This window comes from Lontra canadensis, unplaced genomic scaffold (genome assembly GCF_010015895.1).
Source record: "Lontra canadensis isolate GAN:19392208 unplaced genomic scaffold, GSC_riverotter_1.0 scaffold213, whole genome shotgun sequence".
NCBI lineage: Eukaryota > Metazoa > Chordata > Mammalia > Carnivora > Mustelidae > Lontra > Lontra canadensis.
The window spans coordinates 1,841-28,552 of record NW_022631207.1 but is presented as its reverse complement, the minus strand read 5'-3'; the positions used below and the strand labels follow the sequence as shown (position 1 = coordinate 28,552).

At 39.1% G+C, this 26,712-nt stretch overlaps 1 protein-coding gene across 3 annotated transcripts in view; it reads right to left on the bottom strand.

The window, feature by feature from the left end:
* The window catches only part of LOC116861945 (A-kinase anchor protein 6), a 416,895-nt gene extending 396,683 nt beyond the window's left edge, over positions 1-20,212 (bottom strand). For all 3 annotated transcript variants that reach the window (XM_032848880.1, XM_032848882.1, XM_032848881.1), the window contains exon 1: positions 20,078-20,212. The gene's annotated coding sequence lies outside the window, so the exon portion shown is untranslated. The remainder of the gene's footprint in view (positions 1-20,077) is intronic.
* Positions 20,213-26,712: the final 6,500 nt, after the last annotated feature.

Sequence of the window (26,712 nt, the reverse complement as noted above, 5' to 3'; positions counted from 1 at the left end):
CCAGATGTCACTGTCTCTGAGGTCCTGGCTGAAGGAACAAACAGGAAGGCCCTCTGTAAAGCCATACCTATAACTCAGGCCACGAGGGGTTCTCACAGATAACAAGAGCTCACAACCCTAACGCACAATACCTGAACAAGCGTGTCACCATGGCCAAGAGTCAGCAGAAACAAAAATATGAACTTCACATAACAGAATTATCAGAACAGGCTAGAAGACAAGTGGGTTTTAAATTATTTTTTTAAATTAAAAGGAGGAATAAAAATATGAAAAAGGAACAAGATTCTATCAAAAAAAGAACCAAGCAGTTTAGAAAAAGACACAACAGGGAAATTTCCGACTTCCGTCATTCTCAACAAGAAACGTATGACCTCACTGAGAAATCAGCCTTGGGTGGAACAAAGGAGCTATGGAAGGAAAACTATTGCTCCATGAAGCATTTTGTAATTTGGGTATCTAAGCAGGGAGTTCCCCAAATGCCCAGCTTTACGTGGTACTCAATGCCTACCCCTACCATGACATGGAGAGATTAGTCCCTGTCCCTTGGTGTAACATGGTGAAAATTGGACAATGGTTAAATAGCGATATTTTTTTAAATGAGGAAGGAATATTTAATGAAAAGCTTTGTAAAGTCCTTGCTCTGTAGAACCTCTTTATCATAGTATAACTTTTTAGACTTAATATTTATATTTTATGGTTATTTTCCAACAAAGGCCAACATTTCAGAAAATACCAGATTAAGCTCAAACCTCTAATTATGTAAGTGAGTCTTCTCTGTCAAACTTATTATAGCTTTTTGCTCTGACTCCCTATATGAGGAGTATTTCCTTGAAATTTTATTTCTAATAACTTGTGTTAGTACAAAGGGAAGAATACAATGTGCACAGTACCATCAATTTGCACCAAATAATTCAATTCCAGTGTTGGAGAAATGCCACTGTGAGGGCCTACAAGTTTGGTAATCATCACAAATTTACTTACTCACAGAGACTGCTCCACCCCATCTTCTGGCTAGACCCCGCAGAACCCTGAAACCATGGGAGAGGCCTGAATCCATCTGTGGAAGGCTGAAAAGCGCAGGGAAGCTCATCAAATTTGATGTTCCTGTCTTAATCCATTCCTGGCTACCCCTTCAGGTTCCCCTCCACATTTCCAGCCTGTGTGAATCAGTTGGCAAAACCTGACACCAAAAGAAACACAAAGGATTATCTAAGCCAAGAAGCCCTGGCCTGACCATGCCTGCCCCAGGGTGAACACACACCTGGTTTGAACAAAGGCCTGGAGGAAGTAGCGACTCCCTGCCAAGGAGAAGGCCTCCTGCCTGCTGACTGCCGATCTCCTTCCATCACATTCCAGGGGCAGAGCCTCACTGCACTTGGGACCACCATGTGGAAGCACTCCCAGCCCTTGCATCAATATCAGTTACGTTCTTTACTTAAGAAACAGTTACCTGAATGCAAGCTACCTAAAGGGTAGAAAAGTTCTCTTCTCTTAGAAAGTAAGAGCTTGTTATCTGTCTGTAACACATAGGTCTCCTTTACTATAAAGCTGGAGTTGATGGATCTACAGCGGGAATAAATACTTGAAGGAAAAGCAACACTGCCAAAGCAGTGCAGTACTGTCAGAGATTTATTTTGTGGCTAGTATGAAAAGTAGAAGGTGTTAGGTGATTATAGTTTTCCTGTGCACAAGCATGAAGCTTCAAAGCAAACCCCTCTGTGCTGCCATTTCCATAAAGTGCAAGTGGCTGGAGGGCACCTGGCTGGTTCAGTTGTTAAGTGTCTGCCTTCAGCTTGGGTCATGACCCCAGGGTCCAGGGATTGAGTCCTGCAACGGGCTCCGTGCTCAGTGGGAAGCCTGCTTCTCCCTCTCCCACTCCCCCTCCTTGTGTTCCTTCTCTTACTGTCTGTCTCACTCTCTCTGTCAAATGAATAGAGTCTTTAAAAAAAAAAAAGAACATGTTGCTGGAGTTTCTTAGCAGCTATGGGAAACCAGGGGAGCTTTTATTTACAAGATCACCACCCTGGGTTAGCTTCCTTGGCTTCCTCGTATATACCATACCTACACTTGCCTTAAAACATTCAACCAAAGGAGGCTGGCAGGTAGCATGTTCTTTCTGGTAAGTTAACCAAGTGTTACAGAGTGCCTACAGTGTGCTTAGATCTGTGTTAAATCCTATGGGGAACAAAGATATTTGTGGCATAGATGCCCCCTTCATGAAGTACACAGTTTGTTTAAGAAGAAAATCATGTTTTAAGAACCCATCCCATTAAGTGGGTTTACCTGCCCAACCTGTTTCCTGTTTGTCCCCCCGGAACAGATACAGCACCTTTCTTGGCACCATGGACTTGCCTACCTCCCTTGACTATCCTGGCAGAAAAAGCAAAAATTTGGAAGTCTGAAGTAGTGGTTCTCAGAGTGTGGTCCCCAGGCCAGCAGCATCAGCACCACTGGGAAACTTACTAAACATGCAAATTCTCAGATTCCACCCAGAGCTTTGGAATCAGAAGCTCTGGGACTAAGTCTCCACAGTTTCTGTTTTAACAATTTCTTCAGGCAATTCTAATGTGTGCTCAAGATTGAGAAGCCCTGGTCCAAGGGAACTACTTTTTAAAGACTCTCCTACCTTCCAAACTGTCTTGCACTGTTTCCACTTTCCACCTATTCAATATGGGGTAAGTTTTGTTTTGTTGTTTTAACAAGTTACGACACTTTCACCGGAATCACAACAGACATTTATCAATTAGCTCAAACAATGAGCACATTTACTGGCTCATGTATCTGGAAATGTAGCATGAGGGCAGGGTCCATAGTTAACCTAATCAACCAGCCCTGGCTTGGTTTCCCCAGAATGCTATTAATTCTGCCATCTTCTGAGGGTGAGTGTTGCCTTCAGGCTGCCAATGAGAGGACAGCAGCAGTTCAATCTCACAGCTGCCCTCAAAAGCCTCTAGTGCAAGAGACAGAGCTCACTTCTGGAAACTCTCACCGAAGAGTAAGGGAAAACTTTCCCAGAAATCATTAGCACACCTTTCCTCTTTTATCAGGGTCCAATTAATATGAAGTCATTCCTGAACCAGTTACTGGCAAAGGTTGGGACCGACCAATCAAGCCTATTCCTGCCTCTGAGGTGGAGCCAGCTTCCCTACCAACCACCCCTTGCCCAGACACCTGCCCATGTAGAGGGATGGTGGATGCCAAAAGGAAATCAGGCTTCAGCTAGGGAGGAGAAAGGAAAAATGATTGATAGGTGGACTACTCCAAGTCAACTGATTTCCAAGAACATGCTGTTAGGAAGGAAAATCATTTGTTCTTGACATGGCAGTTAAAGCGAAACATCATGAAGCTGGCAAGCCAAGACCAGGAACTCCACACCTTCGCATTGGATGGCAATTAGTTTGGAGCAAAATCTATCAAATCTCACGGGCAAACTCAAGAGTTAAGCAAAAAAAGAAAACTATTTTCTTTTTGTTTCTTCTCCAATCATTCTCCCTCTTCTTCCAGCCCCCAAAATATAATTATCTATTCAATAGTGAGATCTTTGGCCATTTCCCCAGTGCTATGAATACCCAATATAGATATTAAATGACATATTTCATTCACAAATAATGTATTCTGGAGCTATTTCCAGAGCTTTCCAGGCATCAATTAAAGCAACAATTCTAAGCCAGGCATAGCATTAAGCAAAGGGGATACAATGATAAATAAGAGTGGGTCCTCATTTCTAGAACCCATGGTGAAATGGACATACAGGTGAACAAATGAACACAACACCAGTGCAGGGAACAATAACAGATGTATGCCCACATTATAAATGTACCAGAGACATGAAGCAATGAACTTCATCTGAGATGTGAAGGAAGAAGATGATACCCCGGGAGGTTTTGAAAGATAAACAGGGGAAAAGTGTAAGTTTCTGGACAACTTTTAGAAGTCAACACGATAACACAGCACTGACAACAGAGCATTTCCTTTGTACAACAAAGCAGCAGACCTCTTCCAGGACAGAACGTTCCACTTCAGTGGGGGGCTCAAGGGCTGTATCTATCTGTTTTTGAGATATCTTGAAAGTAACTTGCTACTAATAATAAAGTACCAGACTATGCAAATAACTCACTACTTAATAAGTGAAAGCAGGTTCAAGGTTATCACTATAATCCTATTGCTATCATTTGCAGTCGCCTGTGCTTTCAGAGGTGGAGGAGAAAGGGGATAGAGTTATGTCTAGTCTGCTGGGGATAGGACACATCTCTGAGCTTCCCATGGAGTTGATATATCTACAGAGGGAATGTGGACATTGAATAGAATCTGTTCTGTCTAGTGGGAAAAGGTAAGGAAAACAACTCTAGGTTAATGCTGTTAATTTCTGAGGTCAACTCCTAACTTGTGGTGAGCAAGGCCCCTGGAAAGGAAACCAAGGTGACCATGACTTGCACCAGAATCTCCTCTGTCGCGAATGATGCTATTTATTACACTTAATTTTTTACGTGCAAATTTGTTTTGCCTCACAATTTTCTAGAAACTGGGCATCTTTCTTCTCCTTTTCCTGTAGTTTCTAAGAATGGCAGATACAGAACCTTTAATACAAAAATAAAACTGTGTCTACAAGTCAGGAACTACTTCTCCAACTAAATGATAGAATCCAAATTAAAAAAAAAGACAAGACTGTGTTTCGGTTGACTAGGTCACCCCCCAAAAAAAGACAAAGGTCACCCCCCAAAAAAGACACATGTAACAAATAAATATGGCACAGCCAAGTCCAGGAATATCTGCTTATTTGTCTGCGTATGTGCTTTTGCATTCAGATGCAGAGAAGAGAGAGGGAAAGAAAACTATTGTGTGATGTGAATACAAATTTCTCTAAGAGTAGGTGAACTTGATTGTTGTTTGCTCTGTTTGCCAACATGCTTGTGACCCACATTTGCTGTGCTCCAAGACTTTTTATTTTATCTTCTTCCAGACTTTGACTCTGATGTTCCAACTCATCCTGTAGAAGTAGAAGACCAAAGGTCATACTCTATTCCCCTGCCGGTGGTCCCAGTTGTGGGACCTTTATCTCCCTAATGGTATAACACATACTTGCCAGACTCCTTTGGAATCCTAAATCTTTGGAATTTTAAAACATTTGCCTCAAGCAAGCAGAGAGTATATCTCCTGTGGGTGACACTCAACACATGATGAATGCTCAGCTAACTATGCTGAAAGTGGAAAATGACCTTGGAGGAGCATCAGAAAAATTCCTCTTGAAATACCAAATGGCTTTCAATTTTATTTACTGCTCAAAGATCATCTTAATGAATGTTATACTACCAGTTGTCAATTTCATACTTGAAAAAGCAAAATTCATGCACCTGTATTAAGTATAATCATTTAACATGACTCTGCAGATGAGAGTGCTTGATGGTCATTATTGATTTTAAATATACAATAATTGAAGCCTGGGGAACCTAATTGAAGGTAGATAATTTCTACATGATTTCTTTTCTCTTTAACAAATTGTTCTTTCCTTCCCACCCACTTAATTTCCACACTCCCATCCTATTATTTACTCATATATTCAATTTTGCAAGTTACAGTTGAAATAAAGAACTTAAAATACATGACAAATCTCAAGTGTTTATGAATATATCTATTTCTTTAGAGAAAGAGCACTTTCTTCTTTTTTTGTCATTATCATTTATATCCAGAAATAATAATAGCCAAGAAGAGGACTAGAAACCATATCTGTCCTTAAATCTCCCCCTGCTACAATTCTTTTTAGTTTTTTCAATTTAAATTTCAAAACAATTTTAACTTTTCACTTTGATTTACAGAAGAGGTTCAAAGTAGTACAAGGAATACCAGTACACTCTTCACCTACCTTCCCCAAATGTTAACCTCTTATACAACCACAGTATAATTGCCAAAGCCAGAAAATAAATATTGATACAATACTACTAACTAAGCTATAAACCTGATTCAAATTTTGCCATTTATCCCACTAATGTCCAGTCTAGAATCCAGTTCAGGATCACACAATGCATTGATTTGTCATGTCTCCTTGGTCTCCACCAATCTGGGACAGACAGTTTTTAAGTCTTTCTTTGTCCTTTATGACTATGATAATTTTGAAGATTATTGGCCTGTTATTTTGTAGAATGTCCCTCAATTTGCATTTGTTTGGTATTTGCTCATTATTAAATTCAGTTTATGTATTTATGACAAGTGAAATTGTACCTTTCTCACTGTATCCCAGGAGGAGACACATGATGTTAATATGTCCAATTACTGATGATGTTAACTTTGATCCTTAGGTTAAGGAGTATCTGATAGCTTTCTCCATTGGAAAGTTAGTATTTTCCTATTGAAATTAGTAAGTATTTCATGGAGAGATACTTCGAGACTATGCAAATACGTCTGTAGGTTTTAACATCCATTAATGATTCTTGCTTATAATGATTGTTATAGTATCTAACAAATGATAGTTTTTCTATTTCCATCATTTCTTCTATATTTATTAATTAGAATTCTACTATAAAGATGATTTCCCTTCTCCCCATTTATTTATTAAATTTAATACTATGAAATTGTGGATATTTATTTTATTCTACAAATTATAATCCATTACTATCACTAATTACTTGTTGCTCAAATTATTTTCTGCTTGGCTAGTGGTAGCTCCTTCAAGTTGGCTCCCATACCCTCTTAGAATGTCCCAATAATTTCTTGAAGATGTCTTTATTTTCTGACATAATAAGATGCTCTAGGCTCATCTTGTACTTTCTGCCTCAGCCTTGAATCAGCCACGTCTCTGAGGAGCTTAAGTTCCCTTTATTTGAGAAAGGTATTTAGAAACCAAGGTCCAGGCTGGTAGTACTCATGGCCACTGGGTTTTTATTGCTTCTAGGCCCTCTCAGTGGACAGAACTAGGAAATATACATATACTAAGCCATACATACAAAATTATAGCTATTTTTTATATGTTTTCATGTATATATTAAAAACGAAGTGTTCACAGGGCATCTGGTGGCTCAGTCGGGTAAGTGTCCAACTCTTGATTTTTGCTCAGGTCATGATCTCAGAGTCTTGAGATCCAGCCCCATGTCAGGCTCCACAATCAGCAAGGAGTCTGCTTGAGATATTCTCTTTCCCTCTCCTTCTGCCCTTGCCCCTACCCCCATTCCCTGCTCTCTCTTTCTCTCTTAAAATAAAAAATGTACCTTTAAAAAATAAAAAAAAAAAAAACAGAAAACATGTGTTCATATTAATACATCAATTCCAATTCATCACAGGGGTCATTCCCTCTCTCTTTTTGCATTCCCTTTCTCTGACAGCAAGAGATTTCGTTTTCATTATCTACAATGTGTTTATTTGCTCTAGAATATACATGAAATCATTTCAAAATTGCTAACCCACATCCTTGTGAAAAAAATAAGCTATTAACCAGAGAACATTATTTGTGTACAGTTATTTTGGTTTCTGGCCTTATAATATATAGTCAAAAACTGTTTCCCAAAGTTACTTAGATTAATTCTTTCCTTCTCCATCCCATTTACCATCCCACGTTAAGTTATTTACGTGTAATAGTTAGGTTCATTTGTTACCACTGTATTCTGTTTGGTTTTTCTCCACATTCCGGATGATTTTTTTGATTAAGTGAAGTATTAACATGGTTGTAAAAGTCAGAACTATACAAAAAATATATATATTCAAAGAAGATGCTCCCCCTTCATCTCTTTTATTCCATTTTTATTCTGTCCCCTCCCCAACACACACACATTTTTCCCTCCTGCCTTTTCCACATGACGAATCTCACTTGTTTCTGGTTTATCCTTCCTGTTTTTCTCACAAATGAATCTTTTCTTATTTGCCTGTCTTTCATACACAAAAGGTACCATACTATAGAAAATCATTTACATTTAGCTTTTTTCACTTATTAATATTCCAAGGAAATCATTCTATGTCAGTTCATAGAGATTATAATTTATTTTTAAGTCTTTTGTTTGGGGAATGAAATATTCTCCAGAAGGATGGAGGAAAATGATATGACAGCTTATTTAAATTCTGGAATATTTCAGCTATACTTCCTAGAGAACAATGTTTCAAAAAAAACCTGTTTCACAGACAAGTAATGCGCCTAAGCCTGGCAGGATTCTGCCTTGATTGCACAAACAACTCCTCACTCATCTACAGGACAGCATCTTAGCTAGAAAAATATTCCACATAGACTTTAAATTACTTTACCATTTCTGGTATCTCTCTTTTGTGCTACAGTTAAACTATCTAGTAAATTAATTAAATATTAATGAGTATTTACTGAGCACCTTCTGAATCCCAGTAACTATGGAGTTAAGACACTCTGTAGCTAGAAAGATAAGGAATACAGTAAATAAGGAGGACATGTGTTGTGATGAGCAATGGGTTATCCACAACTAATGAATCATTGAACACTACATCAAAAAGTAATGACGTACTATGTGCTGTCTAACTGAACATTAAAAAAAAAAGGAATAGAGTAAAATGGAACTAAGGAAAGACTATAAAGCAAAGCTACATGAAATTCAAAAGGACAGAGTCCTATCCAATGAAATTATTAGAGTCACAAGAAAATTTTTATTATTGAACCAATGGTTCTGTTTTCGTTTTGGGGAGGGGTTGTTTTTTGTTGTTGTTGTTTTTAACTAATGAAGTATAGACCTGAGAAATAAGGTAAAAGGAGAAAGCACTTATTTGTGGTGGATTATAATATAACACATGATTCTAAAGTCCTAAGTCTACTCCAACAACCCTGACTCTGATCTTGACAATACATAATATAATCACTGTTTTCACTAGAAAACAGCGAAAAAGAGGCCCAAGAGCTAACAAACTACAAAGAAAACAAAAACAGCAAAAAAAAAAAAAAAATTGCTAGAAAGCAAATGGAAGGCTATAATAGACAATTTAACTTCCATGCCGCCAGCACTTTCTGCGGCCTGATGATCATTAACTTAGATAACAGAGTGTTAACAGAGGCAGTTATTCCGAATCCCTCAGTCCATATCAGTTTTATCTTTTAGAAATTATCTTTCTTGGCCCTCAACCAGTGCTTCTCAACCTTTTTTACTTATCGGTGCTCCTCAAGTGCTGTTTTAGATATACTTTTGTTATCACACCTCACAAAATTTTACCACCACAGATATACACTACATGTACTATATGTATATTTGTGCTTTATATATTAAAAGAGCAACATTTTGTTCTCACCCCACAAGAATGAATTTTTACCCATTTCACCTGCTCCTATTGAGAATATAGACTCCAGATATTCTCCATAATGCCATTTTCCTGTTTAAAAGCTTGCCATCTCCAGGGGCACCTGGGTGGCTCAGTGGGTTAAAGCCTCTGCCTTTGGCTCAGGTCATGATCCCAGGGTCCTGGGATGGAGCCCCGCATCGGGCTCTCTGCTCAGCAGGGAGCCTGCTTCCTCCTCTCTCTGCCTACTTGTGATCTCTGTCTGTCAAATAAATAAATAAATATCTTTAAAAATAAATAAGTAAATAAAAGAACTGCCATCTCCTTGGGGCTCCTGGGTGGCTCAGTTGGTTAAGCATCTGACTCTTGATTTTGACTCAGGTCATGGTCTCTGTGAGATGCGGCTGTGAGATGGACCCCGGCATCAGGCTCCCTGCTCAGCAGGGAATCTGCTTGAGAGTCTCTTCCTCTCTCCTTCTCCTTCTGTCCCTCCTCCCACTCATGCTTCTCTCTCTCTCTCTCTCTCTCTCTCTAATAAACAAATAAAGCTTTAAATTAAATAAATAAAAGCTTTCCATCTTCAGTCTCTGGAACTCCAATGAGCTATCCGTTGTGCCACGGAGCCACCCTAAAAGCTTTCCACCTTCAAAATGAAAAGACATGAGAATGAAATGAGTATCAAACTGCTGGACAACAAATAAGGAAAAGTAAAAGGAACACAAATAGCTAACCACTGAAAAAAAGAAATAAACTGTAATTCAAATATAAATCAAGAATAAACAAAAATAGCTTTTATGAATTAATAAGACCACATAGCAGTTGGAAATGGCTGCCTAGGAAAGTTAGCTGTCTTTGATGATGCTAAACATCATGCTAAACTATTACTTTAAAGATTTTATTTATTTGTCAGAGAGAAAGCACAAGCAGTGGGGAGCAGCAGGCAGAGGGAGAAGTAGACTCCCTGCTTAGCAAGGAGCCTGATATAGGGCTCAATCTCAGGACCCTGAGATCATGACCCAAGCCAAAGGAAGATGCTTAACTGACTGAGTACCCAGGCATCCCCAGGCTTAACTATTTAAAAAACTATCTTCACTAATGATAAAACTGCAGTTGTACTTTCCAAGGGCAAAAAAATACCAAATATTCCAGCATTGAATCATATTTAGCTATGTTACTCACAGCCTTACTACCAGAGAAAAGTTAACAAACAAGCCAAAAAACAAACAAACAAAAAAACCTTTTGCTAGATATTATAAGACTGGTCCTACAGAAAGTAATCTGAAAATAACTCACTTTTCAAGAGGAGGCATGCTGGGATGCCTGGGTGGCTCAGTCGGTTAAGCCACTGCCTTCAGCTCAGGCCATAATCCCAGAGTCCTGAGATCAAGTCCTACATCAGGCTCCTTGTCCAGCAGGGAGCCTGCTTCTCTCTCTGCCTCTGCCTGCCACTCTGCCTGCCACTCTGCCTGCTTGTGCTCTCATTCTGACAAATAAATAAATAAAATCTTTAAAAAAAAAAATCAAGAGGAGGCATGTTGGTCTTTTTTTCTATGAAATGATAAAATTAAGAGATTTCTATACTCAGCCAGCCTGCGTATAGAAAAAGCTATGGGGAATTCAAATTTATTGGGTCATTTCCCAATACACTTGGGGAACAATATTGAGCCTTCTCTCCCTATTGCCCCAATCTCCCTAGAAACAAATGCTGAGGAAGAACTGGTGTGATAAGATTTGTGAAAATAAATAAGAACAGAACTGGAACAGAGGGAAGCAATGTTCACTGAATGCCAAGCAATTTCATTAAGCTCATATTTTTTTTTCAAAAATACACTATGAAATTATATTTTACTTCATTGTGAGAGATGAGGAAAATATGGCTCAGAAAAGTAACCTAACTTCCCCAAGGGTCACATACAGCTGCATTACAGAACATGGATTTAGATTCAGGTATAACTCCTTATCCCAGAACATCATGGGTCCAGGACCTTGACATAGTCGCCTACTGCTCTTTTTCACTTTTTGATGTCACTTCTTCCTACAATCTCCTCATTCTTTCTTCCTTAACATATCAGTACACAAAATCTGCATATCTTGATATTCCCCTAACTGCTTCCTTTTTTCTTTCTCTGTTTAGTGTCCCACTGGACCGGGTTGCTCCTCCACTTTCAGATTCTATGAAATACCTGAAGGATCAGGTCTTTCTCGCAATTCTTCTGGAGGAGTCTCTAAGGATACCTGCCTGCTGGTGGACACCTACCAGTTCTACACTTTCAAGTGCTAGTCAGTACAATAATGCTTTGCATCACATAACTTGGCATTTTCCTTGCTTCATTTCCCTTTTACTCTCAGTCCTCACTACGGGGGTTTGCACCTTCAAATAAAGCATCTGAATTCTTATCCTGGGCTCTGTTTTCTGGAGAAACTAAACAAAGACTATTATAATTAGCCTGAAAATATTTAGGATTTTTATTCAGGGTTACACTAATATTTTTAAATAGATTTTTTTGGGAGCAGTTTAGGTTCAGAGCAAAACTGAGCTAACAGTACAGAAATTTCCCATGTACTCCCTACCTCCACATATGTCCAATCTCTCCCACTACCAAAATCTTACACCACAGTAGTGCATTTATTATCATCAGTGAATCATCACATAATTATCACCCAAAGTCCACAGTTTCCATTAGGGTTCACTCTTAGTGTGACATACTCTATGGGCTTTGACAAATGTATAATGACATTTATCACACAGTATAGTTTTACAATACTAAAATCCTTTATGTTCCACCTATGCATCCTTCCCTCCCCACTAACCTGTGGCAACCAGAGATCCTTTTACTGTCTCTATAGTTTTGCCTTTTCCAGAATACCATATAATTGGAATCATATAGTATGTAGCCATCTCGGGCTAACTTCTTTTATTCAGTAATATCCTTATAACTTTTCATGGCTTGATGGCGCCTTTCTTTTTAGCATGGAAAAATATTTCCCTGCTGGTTGTTATCATAGTTTTTCCATTTACCTACCAAAAACCATCTTGGGTCCTTCCCAGTTTGGGCACTTATGAAAAAAGCTGCTATATACATCCATGTGCAGGTTTTGTGTAGACATAAGTTTTCAATTTGTTTGAGTAAATACTAAAGAGTACAACTGCTGGATCATATGGTAAGAGTATGTTCAGTTTTGTAACAAACTGCCAAATTGCCTGCCAAAGTGGCTGTACATTTTGTATTCCCACCAGCAGTAAATAAGAGTTCCTATTGCTCTACAACCTCATCAGCATTCAATGTTGTCAGTATCCTAGAGTCTGGTCATTCTAATAAGTAAGTAGTAGTATCTCATTGTTGTTTTAATTTACAATTCTCGAGTTATATATGACGTTTGGCATCTTTTAATATGTTTATTTGCCATCTGTATATCTTCTTTCATGATGCGTCTGTTAATTTTTTTGGTCCATTCTCTCATCAGGTTGTTTGTTTTCTTATTGTTGAGTATTAAGAGTTCTTTGTATACCTTGGATAATAGTCCTTTATCAGATATGTCTTTGCAAATATTTCTCCCAGTTTCATTGTCTTAAAGGTGTCTTTTGCAGAGCAGAAGTTTTTAATTTTAATAAAATCAAGCTCATCAGTACTTTCTTTCATGAATTGTGTCTCTAGTGTTGTATCTAATAAATCATCACATACTCAAGGTCACCTAGGTTTTCTCCTATGTTATCCTCTAGGAGTTTTATAGTTTTACATTTTACATTTAGGTCTATAATCCATTTTGAGCTAATGTTTGTTAGGAGTGTAAGATCTGTGTCTAGATTCATTTTTTTGCATGTGGCTATCCAGTCACTTCAGCATCATCTGTTGAAAGGAATGTCTTTGCTCCATTGTATTGCCTTTCAATAGATGATGCTGAAATGACTGGATATCCACATGCAAAATAATCCTTTGCCAAAGATCAGCTGAATATACTTGTGTAAGTCTATTTCTGGACTCTCTGTTCCATTGATCTATTTGTCTATTCTTCCACCAATACCTCAGTGTCAGTCCTCTTTTGTTCTTCTTCTTCAATATTGTCTAAGTGATTCTGGATCTTTTGCCTCTCCACATAAACTTAAGATTCAGCTTATCAACATCCACAAAATAACTTACTGGGATTTTGATTGTGACTGCATTTAATCTACAGATGAAGTTGGGAAGAACTGGCATGTTGACAATATTGGGTCTTCTTACTCATGAACATGTAATACCTCTTCATTTATGTAGCTCTTCTTTGGTTTCTTTCATCGGAATTTTGTACTTTTTCTCATATAGATCTTGTACACTTTTTATTAGATTTACATGTATTTCATTTTGGGCATGCTTAATATAAATAGTATTGTATTCTTAATTTCAGATTATTCTTTGCTGGTATATAGAAAATTAACTGAATTTGTATGCTAACCCTGTATTTTGCAACATATGTATTTTACATATGGTAAACTTCCAAGCAATAAAGCAGTATAGCAAATATAAAGGAGATAGAGGATATAAAATAATAAATATTCACTATTAAATAATACTACTAAAATAATACTCTACCCAGGGGTGCCTGGGTGGCTCAGTAGGTTAAAGCCTCTGCTTTCGGCTCAGGTCAGATCCCAGGGTCCTGGGATAGGGCCCCGCATCGGGCTCTCTGCTCAGCAGGGATCCTGCTTTCCTTCCTCTCTCTCTGCCTGCCTCTCTGCCTACTTGTGATCTCTGTCAAATAAATTTTTAAAAAAATTATAAAAAATATATATAATAATAATAATAATAATAATACTCTACCCAAAGGAGGGGAGGAAATTAGGGGAAAAGGAAGAAAGAGTAGATAGAACAAATAAAAACAAATTGGAAGGTAGTAAGTTTAAATCCACTTTGTAAATAATTACACTGGCTAAACATTCTAATTAAAAGGCAGGGATTAGGGAGCACCTGACTGGCTCAGTCAGTAGAGTCTAGGACTCTTGATTTCTAGATTGTAAATTCAAGCCAAACGTTGGGTGTAGAGATTACTTTGAAATAAAATCTTTAAAAAATAAAAACATAAATAAAATAAAAGGCAGGGATTAAAAACCAAGGCCCAACTGCTTGCTGTATACAAGAAATTCACTTTAAATATAGAGACAAAGATAGGTTAAAATTAAAAGAATGGAAAAAGATATACCATGAGAAAGCTAAAGCATATATTTCAACATCAAACAAAGTGAACTTCAGAACAAGGAATAACACCAAAGAGTAAAAGGGACATATGATAATAATAAAGGAGTCAGTTCATCAAAAGGATGTAACAATCCTACAGAATTTCAAACTCCTAACAGTTTCAAAAAACATGAAGCAAAAACTGATGGAACCAAATGGAGAAATACCTTCTTTCATAGAGTCTTCTTAAATCTTTTGCCCATTTTTATTGGGTTATTGGTTTTCTTTTTACTGAATTGTTAAGAGTTCTTTGTATTTTTCAAAACTCACTGAACTGTACATTTAAAATACATGTATTTTATGTATGTAAATTATACTTCAATAAAGTTGATTTTTTAAAAAAGCAAAGCTTGTGTTGGAGGGATGATTAAGTTGCCAGCTGCGTCTTTGATTCTTGGATTCAGTAAAAGTGATTTAAAACTTAAAACAGACTACAAAGTAAGATGTATAGTATGATCACATTTGTATAAAAATAAACATGTGTGCATGCACATATAAATATGTACAGACAGATCCGTTCCCCAAATATTTAAATGGTTTTTTCTCAGGTTTGAAACAGGAGTAAATTTTACTTTGCAAATTAGACTTCTGTTAGTGTCAGTCAATAACAACATCTCTATTAAGGTCTTTGTATGGGAACTGCTGTCCTACAAATATACTTACCCTAAAAATCTACTTATCTGCATACAGCTGACAGGCAAAGGACCAAAACTAGATAAGACTGGAGAGTCAATACGATAACTCTCAGACACTGCAAACATTGTCTCTCTCTGCAGTTCATTGTCAACTCATTAAGATGCCTTGTGTTCTCCTGCTCACTCTTTTCTCTTAACCAGATGAGTCAAGATATGAAAGATAGCAGCCATATAACTTATTACTTTGGTCACCACAAGCAAAAGTCCAGACTAAAGTCTTTTTCTGCCGATGACAGTATCTCTTCTCACCAGAATTATCTTCCAGGACTAAGACCCTACCATGCCTCATCATGGGCTGCCTGAGGAAGTCACCTCCCTCAAAATCTTTACCTCAACCTAGTTCCCACTGCAGAACAGGTCAGCCTCTCCTGCCTTCACCTTCAAACTCAATTCCAGCCAAGCCCATTTCTCTGGAGTCTCTCCAATATCGTGAGTTTTATGACGTATGTGATGGAGGCACACATGTCCAGGGTTCAGTAGAAAACCCACAAAACATAAGGCAGAACTGTGCCTCACTTCATTGCCTCTGATCAGCTGGTGAGTTCCGGCAATGTCATTTATTAGCATCACTGTACTTCAGTTTCTGATTCCAGGAAATGAAAAGCTAAATGGAGATCATTTCCAGCTCTCATGCTAGAATTCTGGAGATATTTTCTGCTCTTTAATGACATTCTGGAACACAGCCCAATTCTTCCAGTGGCATATCTGAAAGTCTAGCATATATATTTCTGTCTTTAAAAATGCAGATGAAGTGTATCATCTTCATTTTCAGGGACACTGTTGAATAATGGGGCCAATTCTCAAAACAGAAATTAACATAATCCAGCAGAAGGTGAAGCCTTCAGATAAATTCTCTCTATCTCTCCTACTCCCATTCCCTTGCCCTCGTTCTGCCCACCCCCCAGGCTTTTCCTTCTTTCTACCTCTTCCTCCCTCTCTGTCTCTTTTTTCTCACTCACAGACCATATGATGCATGAATAAAATAGCACAGGCAACAATCAGAAATCTAGTAAACTTGCTGAGATAGATTTGTATACAAGATTCATAACAAAGTTGTTTACACATGAATACTAATTTATGCTTATTTAGCTCACTCAGAATTTAGTTAAGAGCAATCCTCATGTGGACACTTGCAGGTTGTAGCCCAGGGGTCCCAGGGGTGTCATACAGAGTCAGTGATTTATTTGTAGAGGAGGAGGCTTTAGATCAGAATCCATTGAGAAGTTGCTTTCTTCCCAAATAGAGGCCAGGTGGATCATACAATTGCTGTCTCAACTGCTCAAAGGTCAGAGAGAAACTGGTTCCAAAGAACATGCTTTGGAAGAAAGTAAACCTCTTAATAAGCAAGACTTTTCATGTATTTGTGCAGAAACCTGAAGGAACAGCAATACCTAAAGTATGTATGTGTGTGTGTATATATGCATATATATATATATATATATATATATATATGCATACATATGGAAATAAATTCTCCAATGCAGAGAAAGAAAAGCTATAGACCCAAGAACAAGACATCAGAGAGAAAGCTCTGAGTAAGACAAGAGCAGAGATACTTGCATCAAGGAGTTGTGCCAACTTCCTAATCAGGAGGCAGTGGAAATCGAACGTGAGAACGATGTCTCATGTTATTTGTCATTTTCCTTTAAATTAACACTTAGCAATCTGAAGTCCTTTGCACTTGACCCCTTAGCTGCTCTCACAAAGTTCTCAGTAAAGAGCCTTTCCTCATGAATCATTGAGGAAAGATGTCTGGGTAGAATTGGTCCCAGAGAACAACTGTAGATCCTAGACCCATAGCACAAAGAAGCAACCCTTTATACACTGATACTAAGCAAGGCTTACTCTCTGTTGGGTGTGGCATGTGCCATACTGCAGCAAATGCAACATTTAACAAGACAGAGGCCACTAGAAGCAGGTAAACGAATAATAATCATCTTAGTGAAACAGAAGTTCCATTCAAACTATGCCATCAAAAGATAAAGGTCAAGAAGAATTCCTTTCCTTCTATGATCATATGACCTGACCTCCTGGACTTTGAAGCTTGAATCAGAGTGAACATTTAAATAAACGTCTTCGATCTGCATAATGGCTGCTTTTGCCTTGCAGCTTCTTAGGCCCCACCTTCTTTCCAGGGTATCAGGAGGATACCCTGGGATTTCTTATCAAAGATGAAATCCTAGGGAGACCCATGACAAGTAAAGTTCCAAGAAAGTAATCCAAAGCTATTTCTCATTTCAAACTTACTCCTTGACTAATGCCAAATAAATCACAGCATGCAATATTCCTAAAACCCCCATTAATTCCATAACCATCCATTACTGTAAGTGGAATCCATTTTTGCAATAGTGACTTTCATTATTAGCATAAACCATACCCCTTCACCCATCCAAACCTACCCATTCTCATCCATCCCCAACCCCTGCATATAGAAGCAAAGTTTTCAGAGTTTTAGGCACATGTAGCACTTTGCCAGTGACAATCATGTACCCTAAAACCCAAACAAGTAAGAATAATGTGAACTTTGTTCTCTCCTTTTCAGGGAGCTCATTAAAGGGTGGGGCTATACAACCACAAAACAGGCTAAACCCGTTCCTATCAAGCCAGTTCATCAGAGATATTGTAACAGCATAAGGAACACCAGCCGGGGGGCCAGGAAACAGAGGTTCTGCTCCTAGTTCTGCCACATATTTTGACCTCAAACAAATCATTTCACCCCTCTAAAATTCCAGCAGTGGGGTTGAGATTCTCTCCCTCCATTATGAAAATTCTATGATTCTTGTAGGTAGCCATAATCAGCTACCCCTTGCTTCTCTCCTCCCCATATCACTAAGCAACAATAACAAAACATGAGGTGACAACCTTAGAGCTTCTCAGTTTTCCTTCCCACCCCGCCATGAGCATTTGTCTGGTGGTCTTAAAAATATCCTAAATACTCTGCAGATGAGGGCAATGAAAGACACAGAATCTACACGGAGAGATTCTATCTATTGCTGTGCTACTGTGAGAATTAACATAGTCTAGAAAGAAAATCCTCCTCTCTTTATTCTAGCAAGAATGAACACAATAACTAGATTCCTCTTGAGCTAGAGTCTGGTGTCACAAATTAAGGGATTTTGCTCCTTGGTAGCATTTCCCCAAACCTAAGCCTTGAGTTTGCAGGGTGCCTGCTGTGCCTCAGATGCTCCTAATTCCAGCACTGAACACAGTACTGGTGGTTGCTTGCTGGTCAGGAACTAGCCCTTCTAGAACCTACTGCTGGTCACTTACATGCACAATGGTAAAGGAAGAGAACAAGAGGTGGGGGAGGAAGTGTGGAATGGCAAATGAGACAGGCAACTGGTCGGGGGCAAGGAGCTGCATTTCAGCAGGGCTCAAATTCTCAAGGTAGCAAATAAGGCAAAAGATACTCATTTTGTTCACCATTCTTGAAAATCCACTAGGATGACACCACATAGGGACCAGTACTTGGCCACACAATAACACTGCTTTTCTCCACGGTTGGAAGAGTTAACTTTTTCTTGGGTTAAAAAGGGATGAAAAGTTGACTTGCATTCAGGAGTGGTGGTTAAACCCAGAATCGCCCTTAGCTCAGGGAGATACTCCACCCTGGGGGGAATGAGGGAGCTGAGATCAACTGAGGAAAAGAAAAGCATGTCTCCCATCTCAAGAGAGCTCTCCAAGCAGGCTGAGTCTTATTGAGTGAATTGGAATGTAGAATGAGTCACAATATTTAAATTTCTTTCCAAATGTTCCGGGTTGAATTTACATACGTTAAATTACACATGATGTAACTCCACTCTGCTGTCACCAGGCAGGCATACTGGATTTTCTGGGACTTGCCAAATTCAGATAGTCTGTCACTTCCTCAGAATATGTGATAAATGACAGGTTTCAGAAACTACGGTTATTCTAGAAAATGATACAAGCCCTTGGAAGATATTTCATTCATTTTTTCAGACTAGAATAAGAAATGACGTAGTACCTTGATGTACACTGACACACTCAGACACATAAACTCTGGTTTCCTATTAAAAAGCATTCCAATCCTGTGGCCAGAATCCTCAATAATGATATTTTTGATAAAGACTTTAAGAATAGCTATCCTTTTAAAGTTGGTTTAGGACGATTCTTTTTTCTGCACACCTATATTTTTTTCTGATGCTTGTAAGTAGTTTTCTCTTCAGCTTCTCTCTCTACTCTTCACTGAGAAAAAAAAAAAAAAAGTAAAACCCCGCTCTCCTGTGTAGAATCTCAAAATTCTATCTCAGAATGGCACATGATCTTTCTAAGGCAGTATTTCTTTAAGCAGGGGCTGCAGGGCTCTGGCCTTGAGGTGATTTCTGAGCTGGTGGCAAGAGGGTGAGGCCAGGGCAGATACCAAGAGCATTCAGGTGATGGCAGCAGCAGCCTGTGGACTCCTCGTCCTGGTTGCCCCCACCACTCCCTTCCCAGGGAGCCACACCCAAGTCACTGCATCCTTCCCTGTTGGGGTCACCCCCCTCCCATGCAAAGCAAAGCCAGTGTACCCCTCCACCCTCCCCCTCCATCACAGGTAGTGAACTCCAGCAAGCATCTCTCGAGGGCCTGCTCTGGACACTCCTCTGAAACCAGCACTTGAATCCTGCCATGCTTTCTTTCTGACATGAGATGATGAAACTGGACACTGAGCACATCATGCCATTGGTCAGCAAATTTTCTAAATTGGGGTATCTATAACACTTACTGAGCACTAACAATGTGCTAGATGTTACACTAACCACTTTTCATGAAGTAATTCATTGAATTCTTCCTACAATCCTGGAAGTCAAAATAATTATTATCCCCAAGTTACTGATGAGGAAACTAGGCCACCAAGGGAAAATGCAACCTGTCCAAAGTTCTCACAGCAAGGACACGATGGAACTAGGACCTGAGTCTTGATGTCTGACTCTTCAGCTGGTACAAAGCTGTCCTCACCTCAAAGCCTCCCTGAGCCTCCCACTCTCAGACACAAGGGTAGATTCCAGGCAGAACTGCAGAGGCAAATTCCCAGCCAATGACTTAGTTGGCGAGAGGTTTCGAGAGCGTTGATATCAGCAGAGAGGAAAGTGAGGCAACTGGAACGGCAAAAAAAGCAGAGAGAAAGGAAATAAATGTTTGTTGAGGACCTGCTCAGTGACTTCCAGCCTTGTGAGGTATGTATTACTAATCCTGTTTTCACATACACAAAGACACTAAGGTCCAGAGGATTAAAACCAAAGGTTGGTTAGGACCTCAGTGAGCTGCAGATGAGCAGGTACAAGCTTCACCCATCTGGGAAAATGGAGGAGATGAGACTCCACAGCTCATGGGACTCTGGGCCCTGCAAAAGCGAGGCTCTGGGGGCAGAGTCTGGGGACAGAGACTGATTAAAAACTGAGAGAAGAACTTGAAGTACCTTGGGTAGACATGCCATGGGAGGATGGTTTGGGCCAGACGAGGTAAGCTAGAAAGGAGGGAGGGACAATGAAGCTCTATGTCCCCAGCCTTCCCTCTAAAACAAACTGTGCTCTGCGTCTTTCTTCCCCCATTGCTCTGCCTCCAGAACTGTCTTATTTTTGTTCTCCTCCTTTAATTGTCCAACCAGTGGAATTAAGGCATACTCTTATATATTTATTGAATACAGTCAGATGTTCTCACTCAATCTTTAAATTAATTAAATGGGTAATTTTCTATCTTTATCATTGCCCAGAAAAAGCACTAAAATTAGAACCAAGTTTCTCTTTGTAAGGAAGGGTACCCCATTGACATTTTCTACATTTCTTTAAAAGAAAAAAGGTTTCTCACTCCTATCATAGATTAGGAACTTTGGCTGTATGTTTCTCCACTATTACCATTTTTTAAACTAAAACTTCAGGGATTTGTTGGTTTGATTTATAGGTCCTGCCAAAAACACTAAGAAAAACTCTTTTTTAAGAGGCTCTTAACTGAGACCCTCCCAGAAATCTTGAGAAGTGGAAGATTTGACGCAGATGTCTGCTCTCTGTACCACCCAAAAGTGGTTTTAATGATCAGGAGTAACTTTTCTCATGTAACAAGGACTCTAGCAGCAGATGATTCTGGAGGGGATGCAAGGGTTTGAGGACATCGCTAAGGACCAGAACTTTGTCCTTCTGCTAGATCATTCTCAGTTTGCAGGCATTGTTTCCCTTTAAAGTGATAAAAAATTTTGTATCTTTTCTAACTATATGCCTCCTGAAGGGATATTCTGTTAAAATGTTTTATTATCTTAATGTCTGAACCAGTATTTTCAATAACATAAAACAACTTCAAGCCCAAATGTAAGTGAAAAAGAGCTCTCAAAATCATCCTTCCTTCACCAGATGTTTTATTGATCTGTACGTAAGGTCAGGCAGACATGGGGATGGGGAGAGAAATAAACTACAAACTACACTCTTCATTCTGGTGCAGGAGACACACATAAAGAGATAATTGCAGGTCACCCCTCCAAGCACTGTCAATGAGGAGAGAGGAGAGAGTGGGACCCAGACAAGGGGCAGGTGAGGTTGCCCGAAGACAGTAAGGAAGGCTTCACCGAAAAGACACTCCACCTAATCTGGAGGGACACATAGGCATTTGCCAAGCGAATCAAGCAGCATTTTCAGTGGCAGGAAACAATGGATTTACTGCAGAGAAAAGTTGCTGGAGAGGCAGTTCAGATTATAAAAGGCTTTAGATGGTCAGCTGAGGCAAACTGAGGGGGATTTCTTAAGTCTGTCAAATTCTAGGAAGATAACTTGCAACAGTGTGAAGAGAAGTTTGTACAAGGAAGCGACTAGAGAGGAGGCAGCTGTAGTCCTCAGCAAGATTCATAAGGACTAGACCAGATGGTGGCAGAGAGGAGTGAAGAAGATAGGCAAATCATGGATTTCCAAGGTGGACAGGACAGGATTTGCTAAATGATTAAAGGTGGAGTGACAAGGAGGAGACACTGTCAAGGGCAATTCACAGATTTTCAGACTAGATACAGGCTGGTGATGCCACTCACAGAGATTTAAAATAAAAATCTTGGTGGGTGCTACTGAGCTCAGCTTTTAAGTGTTGAGCCGGAGGCCCAGAGAGGCATCCAGGTCAAGATCCAATCAGAGATGCAGAGCCCAAGCCTGTACCCAAGTCAGCAATGCGGGCCTCCTCTGCTCCTAGGAGGCGATGGCGTTGTCAGGGTGGGGGTGGTGGGTGGTGGGGGGTGGAGACAGGGCAGAAAAAAGAAGCAGGCTGAGAAGAGGAGACACGGGATGTAAGGAACAAGACAAGATGAGGAGAGGGAACAGGACATGAGAAAGGGGGCAGTCTTTGTGTTTTACCCCATAGGAAAGGCATAGAGCTACCTCAGCCCTTCCCAACCTGCCACAAGTAACGTTGTGTAAAATAAGAGAGCAGAGTAGAAACAGAACACATGATCTGCATCACAGAGGACAATGAGCCGCAGACAGGAAGAGACAGGAAGAATGACTAATCAATTACTTCCCAAAGTCTTTAATGACAGGAGACAAAAAAAAAAAAAAAAGCTAAGCAGTCTGAAGTAATTTCATACAGGAGAAAATAATCCTTCACTCTTCAATTATCCTTGAAGGAATTACTCTATTAGATAATTCAATAAATAATCTTAGATAATTATTAGTTTCGTTATCTGGAAAATTCACTTAGGTAAAACAGCATTTGTGAGAGTATCAAGATAAAAGAATTACTTCCATTTATAAATATTCAATTTTCTCCAATTGTGTTAAATGAAAACACCGTCTTTAAAAAAAGTAACTGGTCTGGGTCATCTTAATATCTTTATAATACCAGAAAATGAATCCAACCATTTAAAAAATCACATTGGAGCCTAACAGACCATGTAGAGAAGGATAATCAATACTCTTCTCTGCTGATGATTAGGCTGGTCCCTCTTCCCCAGCAGGCACCCAATCCTCGGCCACTTTCCTCTCTTCCAGGCACGAGCTCCCACTGACCTCAAAGGAATCTTTAAAAATGGATTAAAGCAAAGATCATATTTTGACTTCAAAAAGGAGCAATGAAAACACAAGAAGATATTCCTTAGGGGAGGGGACAGATATGGAAATTTTGCTCCTCTTATTATTTCATGCTTAATGAATACCATCAGCATTCCCTGTACATTCCGCCAAAAGTGTTTTCTGCCCTTTGCAGGACTTTCCATTTTGATGACATCATAATAGTTGTTTATTCTAAAAAAAAAAAAAAAATTCTAATGTTTGCTCTAAGTATTTCAGTATTTTTTTTAAGATTTAACAGAGAGATACAGACAGAGAGAGAACACAAGGAGACAAAGCAGCAAGGAGAGGGAGAGAAAGAGAAAGAAGCAGGCTCTCCGCAGAGCTGGGAGCCTAATGTGACTCGATCCCAGGACCCTGGGATCCTGACCTGAGCCAAAGGCAACCGCTTAACCAACTGAGCCACCCAGGTGCCCCAGTATTTCAGTATTTTGTAAAAGATTTTATGTATTTATTCATTTCAGAGAAGGAGTAAGAGAGAGAGAGAAAGCACAAACAGGGGGAGAGGGAGAGAGGGAGAGAGGCAGGCTCCCTGTTGAGCAGGGAGGCCTATGTGGGACTCTACCCCAGGACCCTGGGATCATGACCTGAGCCAAAGGCAGATGCTTAACAGACACAGCCACCCAGGTGCCCCAATATTTCATTATTATTACAAGGATACTAAGTGTTAGTTTTCTCCCTATATGGTGGTCATGAAAATACAATTTTGTCACACCATGGAAATAGTGCCATTTTAATTGTACACTATAATGTTACCATGGAAAATGATGAGAACTATTCTTGATAGCATAATGCTCTTTTATTATACACAGCCAGATCTGATTCTTAGGTCTCTCCTCCTCTCCCAAACTGCAAATCATTTAAAAGAATACATTTAGGACTTAGACAGGGCTGCTCTCTCTCTGAGTGATGATTATTAATGTACTACCATGACATTAACATATGAGAATTAAAATAATTCACTCTTCGTGGTATTGAAGAGACTCTGAAAATCCAAGCAGGGTTTGCCTTCTCCATAAAAAAAAAAAGAGAGAGAGAGAGAGAGAGAGAGAGATTCATTCTAAAATAGTAATTATGATTAATCAAGTGCTCTTAAACAAGTATTATGAGTTCATAAAACTCCTACAGAGCCCTCTAAACTCGCAAGGATTCTGGTGTTCTGCTCAAGAGGTAGGACAGCCAGCTAAAATACAAACTAAAATTGAATGCAGGTAGGATTGATATGGAAGAGGAAAGTGGCCATTTTACCCAAACGCTCAGGCCTTTTCTAGGTATCTCCACGCTCCTGTGACTGCCTGGGCTCATGGCTGGCCTGTGTCCCTCAGTATGACTCACCCTGACTTGTAGACACATTCTTTCTCTCTCTCAAACACACACACACACACACACACACACACACACACACACACACACACTCTCTTCTATATGACTTAACTATATGTGGGAGTTGTGAGCGACATGATGCAGAAAAGAATGTGGGAGGAAGTCAGAGATATCTCTAAACTCATAGAAAAAACAGAGGACCACATAGCTCAATGTGTTACATAATTCAAAGGAGAGAAGGATCAGACACAACATCACATTTGATTAAAGTCCATAAAAGGACTCACAAATGAAGTAACAAAACCAGTGGGACTATGCCAACAGTAAGTCAGAATAAGCAAAAGAAAAATTACATCAAACCAGTAAGGAAGTGCAAAGGACAAAAGTATGCACTGATCTAGCTAAGAAATCCAAGCCTGACTTTAAATTATGAGACCAGAAGCTGCTCAAGAAAAGTGGTATTTCCAAGATCTCGTGTTATATACCATAGGCAGTTAGAAGAGGAATCACCAAAATATTACCTTCCTCAGTTTACTCAATGAAATCCAAAAGCAAACACCTCAAATAAAAACAAAAACTGAAAATACATTCTCCTTATTCTCAAATAGAAGATTGGTTTGAGTCTATTTGCATTCATGTTTTGTTTGAACAGGTAAGTACTTTTAACACAAAACTTTCATTTAAAAACAGTACTAATTTCCTCTGTATTATGTACATTTTATTTAGCCACAAACAGACTCTGACAGAATAATTACTATATGAGAGGCACCACATAAGACCTCAAAATGAAATTTTTGTGGGCTCCATCCTCTCAAGCCATGGGAGGGGTGCATGGCATGAATAATGACATGCATTCCCACCAACAGTGTAAGAGGGTTCCCCTTTCTCCACATCTCTGCCAACACCTATTGTTTCTTGTGTTGTTGATTTTGGCCATTCTGACAGGTGTGTGGTGGTAGCTCGTTGTAGCTTTGATTTGCATTTCCCTGAATTTCCCTAATGATAAGTGATAATGAGCATCTTTTCATGTGTCTGTTGGCTATCTGTAAGTCTTTGGAGAAATGTCTGTTCGTATCTTCTGCCCATTTTTAATTGGATTATTTTGGGGTGTTTCATTGTATAAATTATTTATATATTTTTGACACTAAACTTTTATTGGATATGTCATTTGCAAATGTCTTCTCCCATACTGTAGGATGTCTTTTAGGTTTGTTGATTGTTGCCTTCATGGTGCAGATTTTTATTTTGATGTAGTCTAAATAGTTTATTTTTACTTTTGTTTCGCTTGCCTCAGGGGACCTATTTAGAAAAAAAAATGCTGCAGGTGATATCAAAGAAGTTATTGCCTATATTCCCTTCTAGGATTTTTATGGTTTCAGTTCTCAAGTTTAGAACCTTAATCCGTTTTGAGTTTATTTTGGTGTATAATGCAAGAAAGTCATCCAGTTTCTCTCTTTTGCATGTAGCTGTACAGTTTTCCTGATCCCATTTGTTGAAGAGACTGTCTTTTTCCTATTGGATATTCTTTCCTGCTGTGTTGAAGATTAATTACCCATATTATTATGGGTTTATTTCTGGATTTTTCTATTCTGCTCCACAGATCTGTGTGTCTATTTTTCTGTCAGTACCATACTGTTTTGGTTACTATAGCTTTGTAATATAACTTGACGTCCAGAATTGTGATGCCCCCAGCTCTGCTTCTCTTTTTCAAGATTGCTTTGGCGATTGGGGGTCTTTTGTGGTCATTTTTTGCTTTTTACACTCCCCCAACCCTGCCTTTGCCCTCCACTCCTCCCCTCCCTACATTCATTTGGTCAACTGATCCACTGATTCCATTTCTGGATTATCACCTGAATTAATACCTCTCATCATTTAGGCTCTCATCACATTCTTACCATCTCTCATGGTACTACAGAGGTGATCAAACAAGTACAGTAAATGTTAATAGCATAATCTGGATGGTTAGTTATTCAAGCACTCATTATAGAATTATTTCAACTTCGCTGTATGTTTAAAAATTATTCATAATAAAATGTTGCTATCATCTAGAGGCTAGCATCCAAAACATCTTAGGTAGGTCCTTCACAATCTGGCTCCAATAAACCACACCAACCTCTCATTCTCCCTGCAATTTGCACCCTATGTTCTAGCCAAATGAAATGAGTCAGCATCTCCTAATGTCTTATATACTCTCCTGTAGCCAAGGCTTTGTCATCCTTTGTCGGCTTTGTCATC